The 19,251-nt window shown below is 37.2% G+C and overlaps 1 pseudogene; it reads right to left on the reverse strand.

Annotated features, from left to right (window-relative positions):
* Window positions 1-3,593: 3,593 nt before the first annotated feature.
* Window positions 3,594-8,712, reverse strand: LOC110728414 (annotated as a pseudogene).
* Between the last annotated feature and the right edge of the window lie 10,539 nt (window positions 8,713-19,251).

Raw genomic sequence — 19,251 nt, forward strand, 5'->3', positions numbered from 1 at the left:
GTTTGAGAGTGTCATTGGTTGACTCTAGGATACTATATGCTAAGGTAGTCGGGTTAAGAACTTTTAGGGGTCCATGAAGCCTTAGTTCACGGGAATGTGGTAAGATGGAGTTGCTCTCTATAGTGGATTTGAAACCCTTGGTTGGTATTTGTTTGGTTATAATCCCTTGTGAGCTTCATTTATTCTAGCCTTCGTCACCTTGTTAAGCAGCTATTTAGGATCCTTAACTATGCATGTCTTTATCCTTATTTTGACCTCTAGCTCCGAAGATCGTGACTGAGCAACTCTAGGGGAGGAAAAGGGCACATTTTCTCATTTTTCTTTATCTTCTTTTTTTTTTTGTTACAAATTTGATTTTCTATTTTGCATTAACCTACTTGCTAACCAATTTGAGCCTAATTTTCCCTTTCTTGTCTTAACCACATTACAAACCCAATAGCCTATGTTTACCAACCCTTTTAGATAGTAAAGCATTGGCATGTGAGGTTTGAGTTTTGAAAGTGTTGATCATGAGCAAGGAAACTTTGTGAATTGGTTTAAGTAAGGTCTTGAAAGTTGAGCTTGAAAAGAATATGCAAAAAATTTTGAGAAGAAAGATGCAATTCAAGAAAATCAAGGAAGTTTCAAGAAAAAGCCGTTCATAGTCAAAAAAGGCAAGGACATCAAATAAGAGCTAAAAAAAATGGAAAAGAAACAAAAAAACACAAAAATATATTAGTTTGGTTTCGTTTTCTTCCCTAGTTTAAGCATTGAGGACAATGTTTCGTTCAAGCTTGGGGGGGAGCGTTACTTCGATTTTGGTATATATCGTGTTAGTGTTGAATAAGCTTGGGGGAGATGGAATTATTGGTATTTTTGTTTGATATTTTGTGAATTCTTGAGTTTGTTTTTGAGAGTAGGCCACTCTTTTGCTTCACTTAGGAAATATCACCAAAATTTTCAAATTTTTACCCCGCCTTAACCCTTAGCCTTACGTTACAACCCAATAAAAGACCCTTAGACTTTAGTGGGGTTAGGTCAAAGAACGGTGGAGGGAGATAGACTTCAAACCTATGGAGAGAGTATGCATAGTTGATATGTCGGGATTACCTTCTCAAATTTTTTCATTTCTTTACCTTTTTTTTTCCGGTTTATTCGTGGAATCATGAGAAACTAGCTTAAGGGTTGATTTGAAGCTAGTGGAGAGAACGCAATCCGACTGGTTGGGGCTAGGGTGGATTGTGTCCCCATTAGTTCTCTATTCTTAGCATATGTTATGTTTCAATCAACCATTGACATCTTGGAACGTGCATACATTTGTCTATTTAGAAAGGTTTGCATTCATTGGTGCTTGTTCCTATCTCTCGTCCAAGTATGAACTTTGTGATTTCTTTCTCTTTTTATATTTCTTTTTCTTTTCTTTTTATTGCCTTGCCTTGGTTTTTGTTTAGAGTTGTGGGTTAAGCTCTTAGGAAACCCTCACGAGAGCACACTCGTCCTCTAGGGCGATCTAGGGGTTTAAAGGGCTTGTCTTTAGTTGATAAAATTGACCGTGATTCCTAAGAAAGTGAGTTAGTGTACATTCTTGTCTCCTTCAGTGTCTTAGATTTGCTTGAATAAATCACTCTCCTTCTCCCGTGTTTCATGTTAATTTGCTCGAGGATGAGCAAAAGGTTAGCTTGGGGGAGTTTGATAAGTGACTTTTATGTCACTTTTAGGGTGATTATTGAGTCGCTTTCCGGCTTATTTTACAATAATTTAGCTTATTTTGTTCTTTATTTATTTTATTTGCTTATTCTCGTCTTTTATCTTTATTTTGAGTATTTTAGTAATTTTTAATAGTTTTTCGTTTATTTTCGTATTTTTAGTTAATAATTCGTAGTTTCAATCATTTTCTTATTTTATTTTTTTTTTCATATTTGTTTTCTTTATTTTATTTAATTTCATTTGATTTTATTTTTAAGTTATTTTATTTTATTTTATCTTATTTTATCTCTTGGTATTACCCTCGTGTTTTTGTTGTAGGTCGAGTTTGGTGTTCCGGGTTTCAAAGTCATATTCGAGTTCAAGGTCCAAGGTTCGAGGCACATAATTTGAGCCAAGCAAGCTGCTACCCCTTACCTCCTTTTGCTGCCAACTTATCATACACCCCACCTTCCTTATCCTCCCCCACATCAACCTAACACAAATCATCCCACAATTCACGCACCCACCAATTCACGCACCCACCAATTCACCACCCCTGCTTTCCTCACCAACACCAACAGCTACAACAACAAACACAACACCATCAGCCACCGCATCCTCACACCTCACGCAACCCATTGCGCCACCAACCTCCGCCACCTTTCCCTGTTTCCACTCGCAACAACAACAATCAGCAGCGCAACTCGAACCACCTCACCTCCAACTCACCTCAAATTCATCTCCATTCACCATCTCCAACTCACCTCAAATTCATCTCCATTCACCACCACCAACCAAACCCACGCAAACACCACCCACGCTGCTCCCAGACACCGCATTTACCTCGCCTCCAGTCCGCCGCATACAACACCACCCACCAATCAGAGAAGCCGCTTCAATCGAACCTTCGAATTCGCCCAAATCAGCATCTGTAGCAACCCAGACCACCACGAGCGCGCAGCCCTGTCAGAAGGCGCACAAATTGGAGTCCAATATCGAGTTGAGGCAGTAGCTTTGCACGACCTGTGCGCGACTTCTATGCAGGCGCGCAAATGTGGGTCAATCACGAGCTTTTCACGTGATTTTAATGAATATCAAACGGCCACGATTCCTTCAATTAATCCAAAGGCCGAGATCTGGTGAATGCTAGATGATTGTGGTTGATGAACGGTGGTGATTGAGTGATAATTGCTGACGATGATGGAGTATGAACGGTGATGATGATGCGTGAATGGGTGATGAAAGTTCAGAGCAGCCACGAAAAGAAAATGATTGAAGAGGTGGCCTGGTGGAAATCGTGGGTTTGGTGGGAATTTTGGGGGTTTTTGGGTTTATTATTCCTTTTTATTTTATTTTATTTTATTTTACTTTTGTTTTGTTTTTTTTTGTATTTAGTTTTAATTAGTCTTATTTATTTTATTTTATTTTTATTTAACTTGTATTATAAATACCCCTTTGGGGTTATTTTCTAAAAAACTTTCAATCAACATTTTTAATTTAGATAGATTAGATAAGTTTAGCCTAATTTATTTTCTCTCTCTTAGGGTTAGTTTAGAAGTAGTGTAGAGAGAGAAAGCTTGGATTTCCAAGGAGTTTTTGAGAGGTTGAAGAAGCAACTTTGTGGAACTTTTTCTCATCTATTCAATGAGCATTTTCTAACTTTCTCTCATCTTTATTTCTTTACTCAATTCATAGTTTTTTTGCTTTTTGTTTGTTTATTTGAGTAGATTAATTAGTTTGTTTTTTTAATCTTGTTTTTATTCTTATTTTACCTTGTTTTCTATGTCTTTCTTCATTATGTTAGCTTAGGTCTTGTTCTAGGGAATTGGATGAAGGTTATATTAATGAATTGAATGATTGATTGTGATTAGTATGAAATTGTTTCTTAATTATTGCGTATGGGTGATGCTTTTATGGATTAGAATCTTTCTAGCTAATCGACTCTATGCTCTTAATTGTGGTTTCAATCAATTGTGCGAGAGTGAGTTGGTTGAGAACCCTAAATTTTTCCATACATTTGCTAGGCTAGTTGCACAAGAGTGAATTAGTTTAGTAGGATAGTTAACATGCTTAATCGTGCGAGAGTGAACATAATCGAGGTCATTTTCATCTATTTGTATGATGTTTAATACATTAATGTGATAGGATTCCACTTTTCCTGGTTTTAGTTATTTGCTCTTAGTAGTATTTGGTTTAATCTCCCTATATCTCACAACCTTTCCTAGTAGTCTAGTTGGCACAAATTAATACACTTAGTCCTTTCGGGTTCGAACCTTTACTAACCACTAACTAGTTTAGTGTAGGTTTAGGTATTATAAATTTCTAATTTGGTTAGGGTTAGTAGTCCCAACGACCTACTTCCACCCGCCCATCATAAGAATAGATAAGATTTATAATTTAAGGAGTTATTTTTTAGGGTAATTAGTGTCCATGCAGTTGTTGTTGACTAAATAAATGAAGATATCCTAATCATGGGCAAGCAACAAGCTCAATCAACTCGATAAACCTGTCAGGAACCTCAAACAACTCAACTAATGAAACAGACACCTTCAAACATAGTTACAAGTGGAGTTCAGGATCTAGTGATTACAAACAATAGGCACATTTAGCCATTCAAATGCAAGTGACAGAAAATTTGAGTGGCTACCAGTACCATAACACACTTACCTGCATGCAGCGTAGAAAGAAATTCTGGAAGACAACACCTATGACAGACAATGTGTTGACTTTAAAGACCTCCGTGGAATGTTCATAGAACAAAATTCCAAATAAATCCAAACCTTCATAGAGTTGCTAACATAGACAGAAGGTAAACAAAAATGTAAAGTGCATATGAAGAAGGTTCATGAGTGCATACCTTCGAGCTAAACTCTTAGAATTAAGAAAAAAAAACATTTGCTTTAGGTTTCGAATCAAGATCCCTGAAAACCTCATTGCTTGTAAGAGTAGAGACTGCACTGCAGGTAGAGGTAGAAGGAATATCTGACTTTTCTGCAACTGAGACAGTACTGGAAGAATTAGCTAGCCCAAAATATTTAGCATCATGATCCAACACCACATTCTTATTTGTTGAGACATACCCTGAGACCATCCTTGGCGGTGAACCCCGATCTACCACGGGTGTCACATCACACTCTGGTAGTGGAGACCTAGAATTATGATGCACTGAATCCGGAGACACTGAAGCACCACATGGACTAAGTGACCGCTGCTTCCCCGGTTCCCCAGATACATCTTTACTACAACACTTTCTTTTATGAGACCTTCCACCATAAACTTCATCTTTTGGACTACTCGAACTTTGTACTCACTGGTCACCTAGAGACCTTGATAATCGAAAACGCTTATATCCTTATGGAAAAACAAAAGCTGGAAGCAGTTTTTACGGACATGGGACACATATATATCCATTCCTGGTTTCCAGTAAGAGTACATATTTATTGAATTCCTAAACTCATCAACTGTTGCGCGAATATCAAAATGATTTCTTCCTTTCCAAACCCATAAAAAATGCACAATGAGCCCTTTGCCTAGATGGATCAAACAAGTCATGTGGACAGGGATGGCACTGCAGTTTCCCAAGAGTATCACGTTCTATCAGAAAAGTACAACAGATAAAACATGACCTATTCAGACAAAAACCAACAACGAAATGCAGAAGAGACAACTGTAATTCATAAGATAACAAATAACAATTGTGTGCAATGTAAAACAGCTTGACAAGCACCAATAAAGCTTAAGCCCCAGCAAAGACCAATAAAGCCACCACTAGTCCATTGCAGACAAAAACAAAAATGTCTTACCATCAGAGTCAACTGTCTAAATCGGGATTCTACCCAACCTTTCCAAGAACGCAAATCATCAGCATCAGCAGCAATTATGTCAACTTGTAGATGGATTTTATAGCTCTCAAAAAAAAAATATGGCTCAAACAGAGAGCCCCAGCATGCCTTGTTAACATCAATATCCTATGATAATCATGTAAAAAAAAAACTACATTAGTGTCTTCCGAGTTATCTTAAAAAAAGAAGAAAAAAACAGGCTTCAAACCACCTTACCTAACAAATCTTATTGCCAAACTCGAGCTGCTCCATCATTATCCGGAGAGTACTAGGCAAAACATTGTAGCTAGAATTCATGCTAAGTTATGTAGGCGTAATGATAGGCATGTGATGAGTACGATCTCGATGATTTTTACGAGGATCCCAAACTGGAAATCCAAGCTCTTCCTCTTCAATGTCACAAAGCATCACAGGGTTGGGCCAACGCCACTGGGGTAAAGGCCCTAAAAATTCGAGAAACCAGCATACTTGGTACTGCATTTGGATACAGCTGAAAAACTCGAGCAACTAGAATTGCCCAATTTACACCTCCAAGAAATCTAGCCACCTAAGCTAACAGATTGATGGAATTAGCAAAAGAGGAAGAAGAAGAAAAAAAAAGTAAATTGGGAATATAATCAACAATAGCAACTTGGAATAGCATAGAAACTCACATTTGAGTAAACACCTCGTTTTTTCGCCCAAAACTTAAAGACACCGAAGCGCAGTGCAGAAATGCTGAAAATGGAAGATAGTTTATAATTTATAATCATTCAAGGATCAAAGCAACTGCAAATAAAAGCTGCTAGTGGACCAGGACTATAATCATATTATACTAAAAATACAAATCTAAAATACAACAAAAAATAATTAATAACTAAATAAATGAAGGAATAAAAAGCATTGCAAGGCTAAAGAAACCAAGTTTTCATGTGTACCTTGATGTTAGGAACTAACTTAAGAATTTGATCTGCAACCCTGCATCCATTTAAAAATCAAAGAGTAGCTTCGTCAACATTGTATAGAACCGTAACATCGGAAATATCCAAGTCCTACAACAATACTCATTAATTATCATGCTGGAGGAACACTATTAATAATAATAACTTACAGGAAAAGAAAACAATCACAATACTACCAATGTACAATCTTATTCGTGACTAAGTTAACCAACTGAAGCTATGGCTCCTAGAATTTAAGGGATATATAATAGGCCACTGGGTAGTTTTGTAGAAATATAACAGGAATTGTGTAAATTTCATACATTGCTTACTTTTACCTCTAAGAGGCAATTGTAGTCACAGAGCAATTGTCAATAATATTTCAGTTTCTTGATCCAAAATAAGAGCTAAAATATGGGCAATGAAAGAGAGCTAGTCCAGAGGAGGCCGCAGTAGTGAGCGATTTATAATAGTGTCACAAGTTTCATGCATTATCATTTATCAAGCTCAAAATTAGACTCTGTAAATGTATTTCAACTTATAATTAATCTTCACACCTGCTAATTATCACAACCTTCATTATCAACTCAACGCAATTCTTCAGCAATATACATATCATCTTAACCAAGAAACAAACTTATACATTCTTAACAAGAAGACTTGATTCATCAGCAGTAGGCCGTGAGTATTGGGGTTGCTGTTTGATAATTTATAAAGGAATAAGTATTGTTTCTAAGAGCAAAGCATGTGAAGACAAAATGCAATCATTAGCTACCAAATTACCCTAGAAAATTCATTTTAAAAACCCATAAAATTCAAAAACCAGAAAATTCAAAGCCTATAAAATTGATATAAAAAAACCAAAAAATTCGAAGCCTATAAAATTCATATAAAAAAACCCATAAAATTCAAAACTAAAACCCTAATAAACCCATAAAAATCATAACAAAAACCAAAAAACTACATAAAAAAATTAAAAAAATGGAAACCTTGGATTTGAAAAAAGAATTCACGAAAAAAACAACATAAAAAGAAATTAAATTATCTAATTAAGGGAAAAAAGTTACCTCGCAATAAGAGATCAATTCTTGTTCTACACCAACACAAAATCGAAGACATGCAAAGAATAATTCCCAATTTTAACATAATTTGGAGAATTGTGAGATATTAGGGTAACAAAAATGATAGATATGTACCTAGCAACAATATTATATAGCAAATTGTAAGTAGATACCTGAAATTTATGAAAGTGACGAGCAAAAAACCCCCCAATTCCTTGAAGTTTAGCAAGCAAAACCCAGAAATTAACCAAAAATGAATGATTTTTTTTTTGTCGCTTTTGATGGAGTTCAGGTTTAGAGGAGAGCATAATAGTGAGAGGTTTAATTATGAATTTGGGGAATTTGGGAACCTGATTCAAGTGAGGAGCTAAAATTCACCCGCTAAGTGTTTCATTAAAAATTTCAAAATTGCGAAAACAATAACTCACGTGCATAGCACGTGATTTTTCCGACGCTTTCAAGTGTCAAGAAAATCTTCGATCAGATTAAGCGTCGAGAAAAGGCGATATTAAAAACCATACGCTGACGCCACATCAAAAGCGTCGAACCAAAAGCGTCCAAAAAGCACGCTTTTTGTAGTAGTGTTAAGACACATAAGACATTATCAATTTGCATCTTGTTAATGGCACAAGGGATAGATAAGTTTCTAGGATCTTTCAACTTGGATGGCATCTTGTTCATTATAATTGCACTACAATTCTCGATCAAGTTGACCATCTCCACCACATCACAAGTCCTCCTACCACTCAAAATGTCTTTGAGGAATTTTTTATAGTTGGGCATTTGCGTAACAACTTCGGTAAAAGGTAGAGAAAGATGAAGTTGCTTAAGCATATCAATAAATCTTCCAAATTGTTCATCCAACTTATGTCTCATGAATTTTTGTGGATATGGAAGTTTGGGTTTCACAATTTCTTTCTCCACTTTCACCTCTCTAGGTGTCTCAATCACATCCTCACTCAAAGAAGCACCATTTCTCTCATCCTCTACCAAGACCTCCTTGGGGACCAACTTAGTTTTACTCTTCCTAGGCAAACTCTCCTCAAGAACCTTACCACTCCTTGTAACAATAGCATTCACGGGTCTTTTGGAATCTAATCCTTGGGAAGGTAAAGAAGAAGGACTAGGATGGTCTTTCAAAGCATTGACAAGTTGAGAAATTTGGTTATCAAGCATCTTATTATGAGTCATCACCTCATTGAATTTCTTGTCACTTACGGCCATGTAAGTGCTCAACAACTTTATTTGATTTTCAATGATTTCCTCTAAATTAGTCCTAGAGGAAGAGGATTGTGAATAGGAATTATCAACTTGAGTCTTTGGAGCAAATCCGGGTGGAGGGCCTCTTTAGGCATTATTTTGTAAATTGCCTCTCCCTTGATTGTACCAATTACCCCTATTTAGATTTTGACTATAACCTTGATTATGGTTACCACCACCTTGATTATGATATCCATAACCTTGGTTTTGATTACTATAATTTTGGTTTTGATTTTGGCCACTATAACCTTGATTGTTATAGTTACCTCGAGAACTTTGGTTCCCTTAGTTCCTATAACCACCACCTTTGTTATAGTTGTCAAAATTACCTTGGTTTTGGTAATTCCTATTCCATTGACCCCTTTAGTTATCAAAACTTTGCACATTATTATTGATTGACACATAGTTCACATGTTCACTCTCATTATTATTAAAATCATCATTACCATCTGGAAAAGCACGAGGGCAATTACTAGAATCATTATCATATGAACCACAAACATCACAAAACAGACAACCACTAGGCATGTTACTAGAAGAAGGAGGGGGGGTGAGAGTTAGAAGGAGTACCTCTCCCCTTAAATGGGGAGGGAAGACTTGGAGCTTGGGAAGAAGAAATCTCCAATTTTTTCCTTGATTGCATTCACTTCCTTCCCCTAGTTTGTCATTTGTGAGGAGATATTGTTGATTGCATTTAAATGATCAACCGAGTACACCGAAGAGCTACTCTTGCTAGTTGATTCTCTCTCACCATCTTGCCAATCTCTATAATACCTTACAACATCCTCTATGATGTCCACCACTTCTTTTTCCGTCCTATTCATGATAGGACCACCGTCTCCTCCATCATGGCATGACTTGCCTTGGGGACTTAGGCCTCCATAGAAAATTTGAATAATTTTATAGGTTGGAATCCCGTGATGAGGACACTCCCTTTGATACTCCTTATATCTCTCCCACGCTTTATACAGGCTCTCACTTGGCTTTTGTTTGAAGCCTTGAATCAAATCTCTTGCCTCAACTCCGCCGTTTTCTTATGTGGATACAAACCAGATAGAAATTCGTTTGTAACTTCATCCCATGTCGTTAGAGAATTCAGCTTAACCTCTTTGCCTAGCCATTACCATGCACGCCCAATGAGAGAAAAGGGAAATAGCTTGAGACATATGAATTCTTGGGAAACTTCGTTCACCTTGATAGTATTGCAATATTTTTCAAACTCCTTGAGATGATTTAGCGGGTTCTCATGCTTGGCTCCACTAAATTGTCGCCTCTCTATCAAAGTGATCATAGTCGGTCTAATTTCAAAATCATTTGTCGGTGTTGTATGTTGTGCAATTCTACTCTCAAATCTATATGCACCAGACCCTAAGGCGAGACTAGGTCGTTGAAAGCTAATCTACCCTTGGTTAAAACAAAATTTATAATCTCTCAACACACCCCTACACAAAGCATAGAGTAAGTCGAGGGTCGAACCACTAGGAATGAGAAATGAATGCTAAAGTCAAAGATAAGTTATTTCGAAGCAATAAAGTGAGGTGTGTGTATACAAAACAATCAAACTATCAAATTAAAATCAAATTTAACAAGCACTAGAGTTAGGATCCGTATGTACTCGGAATGGAAATAGCTAATTGGGATTAGAGATGACTAAGTCAAGTGTTGCGAGGGAAATTCAACTAAGCAATCAAGAGAGTAAGGTAGGGTAATCTCCTAGAGGTCAAGCTAGCGCCAACTACAAGAGAATCTAACTAGGAACCTTGCAAACCTACTCAATCGACAAAAGCAAGCCACATATCAATTTTCAGTATCAATGCAAGCTCACAATTCATTCTAGTGTAACAAATCAAAGTTAGCTACTCTTCAATTAATCACACACATGCACTTAATCAATCAACCAATTTAATAACAACATCAAAACCATCAATTTCCCCCAATTAGCATCAATCCATCACTCATACATGCTTCACCATTCCCCTAGCAAGAGAACTACTCACAATCCATTGCAATTAAGATCAAAACTAAGCTAATCAACAATTTCAGCATCATCATATCAATACAACTAATTCAATCACAAATTCAATTCAAACTTGAACAATTAATCAAAACAATTGAAGTGATAAGCTAAAAATTGCATTAAAGTAAAAGAAATCCTTACAAACTTGCTTCAATTCAATGGAGGAAATGCTAGAATTAACAATCTTCAATCATCAATCAACAATCATGAACTTCTTTCTCTACAATCTAGAGTTTCTCTCTCTAAAATTCTAGCCTAATTTCTATTCTAATTTTTGAAAAATTCAACTCTAAAATCTTCTCTAAAAATAGAAAGAAAATCTATCTATAGTAAAACTAACTAAGAGAAGTTAGTTAGATCGTCCCCAAATAAACTCATACAGGCGAGGCCAACCATAAGGGAGAACGCGGCTGCGCAAAACTGGGTACGGAACAGGGACCAAGACAGGTGCGCCCGCGCCAGAGGGAGGCACACCCGCGCCACCAAGTCGCGCGGTCGCGCCATGGTTGCGCGCGCCCGCGCCTGGGAACAGGGGAGTCCTCTTTCCTATCATTCCGATGATCCTCGTGTGTTCAACTTAATGCTCTTGATAAACACGAGACCTTGCAGTTTCTAAACTACATGATTGCGGGTTCAAGATTAGAAATCATGCCCCCACGGCTTGAATGCACAGCTCAAGGACTTAAGAACTTGCACTTCTCCATGCTTGAGCTTCAAATGGATAACACTAGACATCCTAATCAGTGTCAAACTTGGGAAGAGGCCTCGGGAAACTTGGATAACAACCATAACCTAAAAAATAAAGGAAAACAAGAAAATAAAAGAGAAAATAACAAAATAAACAAAGAAATGCATAAAGAACGAAATCTAACTAAGAAAATGCAAACTAAAAGAAATAAAGAGTAAAATCAAGGAAATTTAAGCTAAGTAAAAGAGCTATAGAATAACATGAAATTCACCCTAAAAAGAACCAAATGAGTGCCATAAATGACACTCATTAGCACCAGGAATCCCCAATTCTTTCAATGCCACTCTCAGATTCTCTCCCATTCTTGCTTGTTCCTCTTGTTGCTGTTCTTCCTCACTTGAAATTCTAGAGCTTAAAGATTGCCTAGAAACTCTTAATCTTGTAATAGTCCTCTCAATCTATGGACCAAATGGCACTAGTGAATGAACACGTGCTCTATGCATATAACTCAAAGGAAACGATTAGTAGCACAGCTACAAGTGTAGCCTTAAAGAGGAAAATCTTTTTGTTTTTTTTTAAATGAAATAGACTCAACAACTATAACAAAGCACCAGTGTTATTCCATGGCAACGGCGCCATTTTTACAAGTGGAAAACTAGGTCGTCATCTAATTCTCCCTTGGTCAAACTAAATTTATAGACACTTAACAAACCTTATACAAGTATGCGGTAAGTCAAGGGTCAAACCCAAAGGAATGAACAGGAACAATGCTATAGTTAATTGTCAAGCTAAATCGATGAATATCAATGGTTGAGGTTGGTAACTAGGATATCAAGAATCAAGACAATTCAAAGAATTCAATCAATAATGCTAACCACTAGGGATATAGGTTCCACATGCAAGCTCAACGATTATGCTAATTGATAGATTCACTCAATTGATTCAAAAATTGCAAGGGACAAACAATAGTTGCAATCAAAGGAATTCAAAGGTTATCTCTTATAAACCAAGCTAGGGTTCACTATGAATGGCTAACAAGGAGAATCACAATCAAATTTAATCAATCAAAGCAATTCTCAAATCAAGGGTTCATGTCATTGAAATTTGCAATGCAATCTAGATTAATCTTATAGGTTGAGCACTCCTAGTCTAATTAATCACATGCACAACTATATCAACCAATTTAATTGCAACAATTCAATCAATATATGATCATCAACTAGAAAAAATCATCAATCAAGCATGCTTCCCCTTCTCCCTAGCAACTAATCTATTAACTAATCATGGTGAAATTTAAAGACAAAACAAATTCAATCACAAACATATTCATTTCAAGCTAAATCAAAAGGGAAATCAATCAATCAACAAATTCTCAAAACTAAATCAAAATCCAAACCAAACATTCAAGCATTAAAAGAAATTGCAACTGAAGAAAATTCAAAGGAAAGAAATCTCATAACTTTCATTGGTATGAAGAAGAAATCCAAACTTAATTGAAGAAGCAATGTTGAAATACAAATAAAATCCAAGAATTACAATCTCTACTTTCTCTCTAACTTCTCTCTAGTTTCTCTCTTTAAAAACTAAGGAAATGAAATATTCTCAAAAAGTTAGCCTTCAAAAGGATTTACAAGAGTAGTTATAGGCAAAGAAGAAAAACTGATCGGTCATGCCCTCTCCAAGAACGCCCCGCAGGCGCGGAGAAATGGGTACAGAACCCATAACTAACTCCGAGGGAAATCAAGGCAAGACCCGTGCTCGTGGGTACTGTAGCCCGTTCTCGCGGCAAAGACACCCGCGCCCGCGGCTAAGGGGTCGGCAGATTCCCTGTTCCAAGTGAAGAGAGGGGGGTCGCGGTCTCTCCAACTGGAGCGGTGTATCTAGATTCTCCGCGCCCGCGGAGAGACCACGGCTAGGGTGCGAAGAGTTCCTGCCAAAAATTACCAACTTGATGCAGTTCGCCCGCGCCCGCGGCCCTCAGGATTAGCGCCCACGGCAATGATAAGATGCAGATCGCTCTCTTCAAGCCCTCTCTAAGAGGCTTAAATCTCCTTTGCTTAGCTCTTTTTGCTCCTCTTGATTCCTTTGCGAAGCTAACTCCTTAAGCACCTACAAAAGTAACCAAAGAGAGAAAATAGAATAGAAAAAAAGCAATATAAAAGAGAAATACGAAGAAAACCACATAAAGGGATGTGAAACACGAAGAAATAGAGAAACTAAAGGAGAAATGACCAAAATGATAAAAGAAAAGTATGAAATATAAGGTGAAAATATCCTAAAACACTACCCTATGAATGCCATAAATTACACTCATCACTATAAAATGCATGGCCGTGCTCGGATAGATTTTAGAAATCATATGTTTATTGACAGTTAGACTCGTAATCGAGAAATACTTCTAGACGTAATCATCATGATAAATAAATCTTACCTTACAGTTCATGAAGAGGCATTAAGCGACATAGGAAAAGGGCTATAAACGAAAACCACACTTGTCCGGAAGGACAAGTGGGAGATTGGAAGGAGTAGTGTCCTTCGAACAAGTGTATTATTCTGATAGTGGGTTTAGAATTATTAGAAAGCTAATATATTCAGTATGGTCAAGTGATCGGAATGCCTAGGTGAAGGCCGCTTCTGATCAGTAATATTAATGCATAATTAATATTACAGCTTTAATCTTGATTGAACCCTTCTAGTCAAACGTAAGTAATCAACGAGCCAAAATGAAGAATTAATTCGGAAGGAATTAATGAGTCGACCGAGTAATATTTTATTTAGACGTCGGAAATTCAAGCTTAGAGCGTCGAAACCGAGCGTCGGAAGTCAAGTAAAAAATAATAAAAGACGAGACGTGTAAATAGTAATAAATCAACATAATTCCCAAAATACCCTAGCATTGGAGTGCCCCGTGCAATTCGAGTGCTAGAGGCATAAATTATAGCATGGTGGCTAGCATGCGCACCAAGCCGAGCCTAGGCTGGCTGGTGCATACTAGAGCACCATTGCTAGCATCCTCGGCCTCCAAAGTCAGTGAGCTACAGCAGCCCATACTCGGAGTGCGCGTCATGCTAGCAGCGAGCAGCAACAGCCCGCACTCGGAGTGCGCGGCGTGCTAGCCACAAGCTGCAGCAGCCCGCATCTCCGTAGTGTGGGTAGTTGGGCCGTGAGCAAGGGAGGTGTAAGTGGGAGCTTAGTGAAAGGGAGGACATGTGGCACATAGAGAGGAAGAGACTGGGAAGCAAGTTTGGTCTCCCCCCCCCCTCTCCAAGTGGTCCTCACTTGCTCTCTCATGAATAGTTGACCCTTGTTGATTTATTACTAGCTTGCTTAAATAATTTTATTTTAATTTTAAAATAAAATATGGAACTCCCACTATCCCACATTGGTGGAAGAGACAATCATACTCTCATCATTTCCTATAAATACCCCAAGTAAGGGCATTGAAAATGATGTTTGAGTAAGAGTGGGAAAGGGGATCACAAGTAAGTGAAAACCCCTTAACTCAAGAGTTGGAAAACGTGTCACATTTAGTGAAAGCCTTTGAACTAAATTACTCGGTTTTATCAGTTGGGTTTTTCTAACCCCAAGACATTGGACCTTGTCGGTATTCGTTGATTGTGGGTGAATCAACATCGGAGGCTTCGTAATTTCGATGCTAGCTTTCAAGCAAGAACCCAAGCGGTCGAGCGAAGCACACTCCGAAGGTAATCATTTTATCTTAATCTTTTGATTTATTTAATTATGTTTATGGTTTTATTTATTGCGAGTGCGATTTTGTTTTTCGGTTTGTTTCCGCGGTGAGTCGGTCTCACCAAACCCCAACAAGTTAAGACCCTCTTAACTCGTTATAAAGTAAAACACCATCATTCATCTCCATATAGACCTCAAATGAATGGAGCTGCATAATCGACAAATAAAAACATAACAGTCATCATTAAGAAAATGGCAGAAAATTATAAAGACTGGTCGAATAAACTACACTTCGCTCTATGGGGTTATAGAACACCCATACGAACATCAATAGGAGTAACTCCATACTCCTTAGTTTTTGGAATGGACGCAGTTCAACCAGTCAAACTGGAAATACCATCCCTACGCATCGTACTCGAAAGTAATCTATCGGAAGCTTAATGGGTAAGAGCGAGGTATGAAGAGCTTTTATTCCTCGATGAGCACCAATTAAGAGCTTTGCATTATGTACAAGTCTACCAACGACGCATTGCGTGACATTTTAACAAAAAGGTGCGACCCAGAAATATCAAAGAAGGTGACTTTGTACTAAAAGAGGTTAGGGGTCCACCAACCGATCCAAGAGGGAAATTCAAACCTAATTGGATAGGACCTTACCGCGTAATTGAAATTCTATCCGGAGGAGCTGTCAGATTAATGGATATTGGTGGTGATGAAATTTGCCAATTAATAAACATTGATCAACTTAAAAAATATTACATATGAAATCCATATAAACTCGTTCATTCATTAAATAAATCATTTTTTAGCATTCAATTAAAAGATTCTAAGTGTTACGCACTTTACCAAAAACACGGTAAAATTCATTACACTTTGGGGTAATTTAAAAATAAAACATAAACCATTCAAGTGTTCAGATATTTTCGAACATCACGAAAAACACTTTACAAGGGGGTAATAATGCGAAAAAAAAAAATTTAACACTTGTAGCACAGGTGTGGCGCGCAACTAAAACAGTTACACACATATATCACGTGCAACAAATTCAGTTGCGCGTGACAGGCTCGTGCAACCTTAGATGTTGTGCATGCCACCTGATGACGAACGACGAGCCTAAAATTTTTGTGCTTGAATAAAATTGCGATTTTTACTTGCGATAAAAAGGGGGGCGTTTCTCGAAAATAACATATACTCGGAAAATTAAAATTAAGGTTTGATTTATGATTAATATTTCATTCAATTTCTACATAAGAGGTTGAAGAAAAATATAAAAAAAATAATAATATAAACATTGCAAAGACTTGATATCATAATACGAATACGTAGGCAATCTTTATGATTTGGTCATCTAAAAAATATAATAAAACTAATTTTATTCCATTCAAAATTAAAAAAAAAAAAAAAAAAAGAGGCATTGTTGAACTATAGATAATAAATTAAAAAAAAAACGTAGTAGTGATTACACTTTATTCGAATTAAATTAACTAGTAGTGATTACACTTTATTCGAATTAAACTAATAATAAATTAAAAAAAAAACGTAGTAGTTTCAACAACCTTAGAGCTTTCCCCCTCACTCTTCTTCTTAACCTAAATATTGTTCTTCAATTTAGGAATTGGAGACTTTTCAACTTGTTTTCCTTTTCCTTTAGTGATTATAGGAGTCTTCTTGCGAGTATTTGGTGAAGGTTATTTAATCCTCACCCCTTTTTGCGCAGGTTTAGAAGGAGCCTTTCTCTTTGGTTCCTTTGAACGAGCCTTAGGAGATGAGAATTCAAATTTTCTTTTTACTCCTTTGTTTTTTCCACTAGGAGGAGTAGTGGTGGCCGAATGCATCAAAGGTTTAGGTGGATTGTGAGCCGAGACGGCTTGATTTTTTGATCAAGCACTGTTTAGTTCACCCTTGTCTGCCGTATTCATCCAAGCCTTGTAGATGGATAGGATTTATTTACTACCCATCTAGGGAGACTTGACCAGTATTCCATCCAACAGGGAATCCGTTCGGGTTTAAAGATCACATCTTAAGGGGCATCACAATCTTGAGGGGGGATAATTTGTTTCATTCCGTATTGTCTCATCACCCTGCAAGGAAAGATATAAGTAGTACTAGATAGGCCTAAAATACTAATATAGGGACAATTAAAACTATTCCCAACCATACTACTTATATTCCACCAAGGAAAAACAAAGCGTATGTTAGGAACCCCGTGATAGAAAAACGACGTCCATTCTTCTTCACTCTTGTGTTTTCAGAGAATTCGACGTCTAGGGAATGTCCTTACTCCGCTAGCCTCAAAATTTTGTGGCTGATCAACAATTCGCAAACGCTCCATGAGCTAAATTTTTTTTAAAAAAACAAAGAAAATTAATTTACGACATTACACAAGCAGGTGGCGCGCGCATCAAAATCAGTTGCGCGCGCCATCCGCGCGCATCGGAGAAGAGTGCGCTGGTCAAGCCAACACAACTTTCTAACTTGCGCTGCATTAAGTGGAAAAAAAACGTACGTGTAATAGGAGTGGAATTCCCGTGAAACCATTCTTCTTAGGGTCTCCTCTAAGGCAATTCAAGCATAGAACGGTTTCCGCCAATGCTAAAGGAGCGGGTGAATGACACCCCTCTATTTGCTCTACTATGGAGACGATGGAATAATCTCCGTATTCTTTACCTGTCCTTAGTAAACAATTGACAACAAGACAATAACATAAAGCACAAATCTTAAAACGTTGTTTGGTCAAGTTGTCACGAGGGGCGACGAAATGTTCAAATAATTGAACTAAATCCACGCCTTCTTCTTTCCAATGTTAGCCATATCATTGTCATTCAAATCAAAAAAATCTTTGAAATACAGGTTTGGGATCTGACAAGTTAGGGGCATATTTCACGGGAAGAGTATTTGTAGGAAAGCCTATTAGAGCCTCAAACTCGCCGGGTAATGGGACAATTTCATCCCCTTTGAAAAGAAAGAGATGGTGGTTCGAGTCCCAATGATTGACATCGGCATGGAGAAAATAAAAGTTTATAACTAGTTGCATATAACTCAATAGAGGGTCAAGGTGGTATATTTTAAAGGCTAGTTTATCCTCAGTTGAAAGGGAAGTGACCCATTCCTTTAACCGTTGTTCAAAGGTTTTTACCATTGTGCAATATGTAAGAAAAGAGAGAGGGATAGAATTTAGAGAGTTTAATTCTATATAGCTACTAAGCGAATTAATGAGAGACGATAAAAAGCCTACACGAAATCACGTTTAAATCGACCTAAAATGGGCAATTTTTCGACTAAAAGGATAGTCCACCCGCAGTGGCGCGCAACTCATGAGTTGCGCGCGCCTGCCGCGTGCAGCACATCCAGTTGCGCACGTGTGGTCTGTCACGACATGTTGGTTAGATTTATTTCCGTATTTTGAATCACATAATAACGAAATATTGACGAAATCTTATGACAAATTATACACTTAACTTTGTTAACTCTTGTGTCCTTTTTTATGATTTTTTTATTTCTATTTTCTTTTTTTCTTTTTTTCTTTTTTCTTTCTTATTTTCCTTTTCTCTTTCATTCTTTCTTTTTTTTCATTTCCCCTTCCTTTTCACTTTCCTTTTCCTGTCCTCTTTTCTTTGTTTCTTTTTTGTTATTTTTTCGAGGGGGGTGAGTCGGGAATTTCCCTCCCTTTGAAAATTTTTTGCTTAAGAAAAAAAACAAAATTCACGGAAACAAAAAAAAGTTATATAATAATGGCATATATACAAAATGTGTGTCATATGTACAACAAAAAAATAATATGTACATCTGTTTCAAAAAAACAAGAAAATACAAGGGAAGTCAGGATGCTCGGCGACTCTCGGACGACTGTTGTACATCCTACAAAATCCAAACAAAGATTAATGCACAAACTGTGTAATAACTTTGATAAAAGAAAAAGAAATAAATTTACCGCGACCATTCGATGATCACGGCATGATAAATCCACGAGGGATCTCCAATAAGCAGTTCGGAAAGCACTCATAATCCTCACCATGCCGTTAACGGTCTGCCTTGGCACTTGTTCAAAAATACGAGGGCAGTTAGCGAACAAATGTATATGAAAAAAAATAATATAAAAAGAAAATAC

Source organism: Chenopodium quinoa, unplaced genomic scaffold (genome assembly GCF_001683475.1).
Source record: "Chenopodium quinoa cultivar QQ74 unplaced genomic scaffold, ASM168347v1, whole genome shotgun sequence".
NCBI lineage: Eukaryota > Viridiplantae > Streptophyta > Magnoliopsida > Caryophyllales > Amaranthaceae > Chenopodium > Chenopodium quinoa.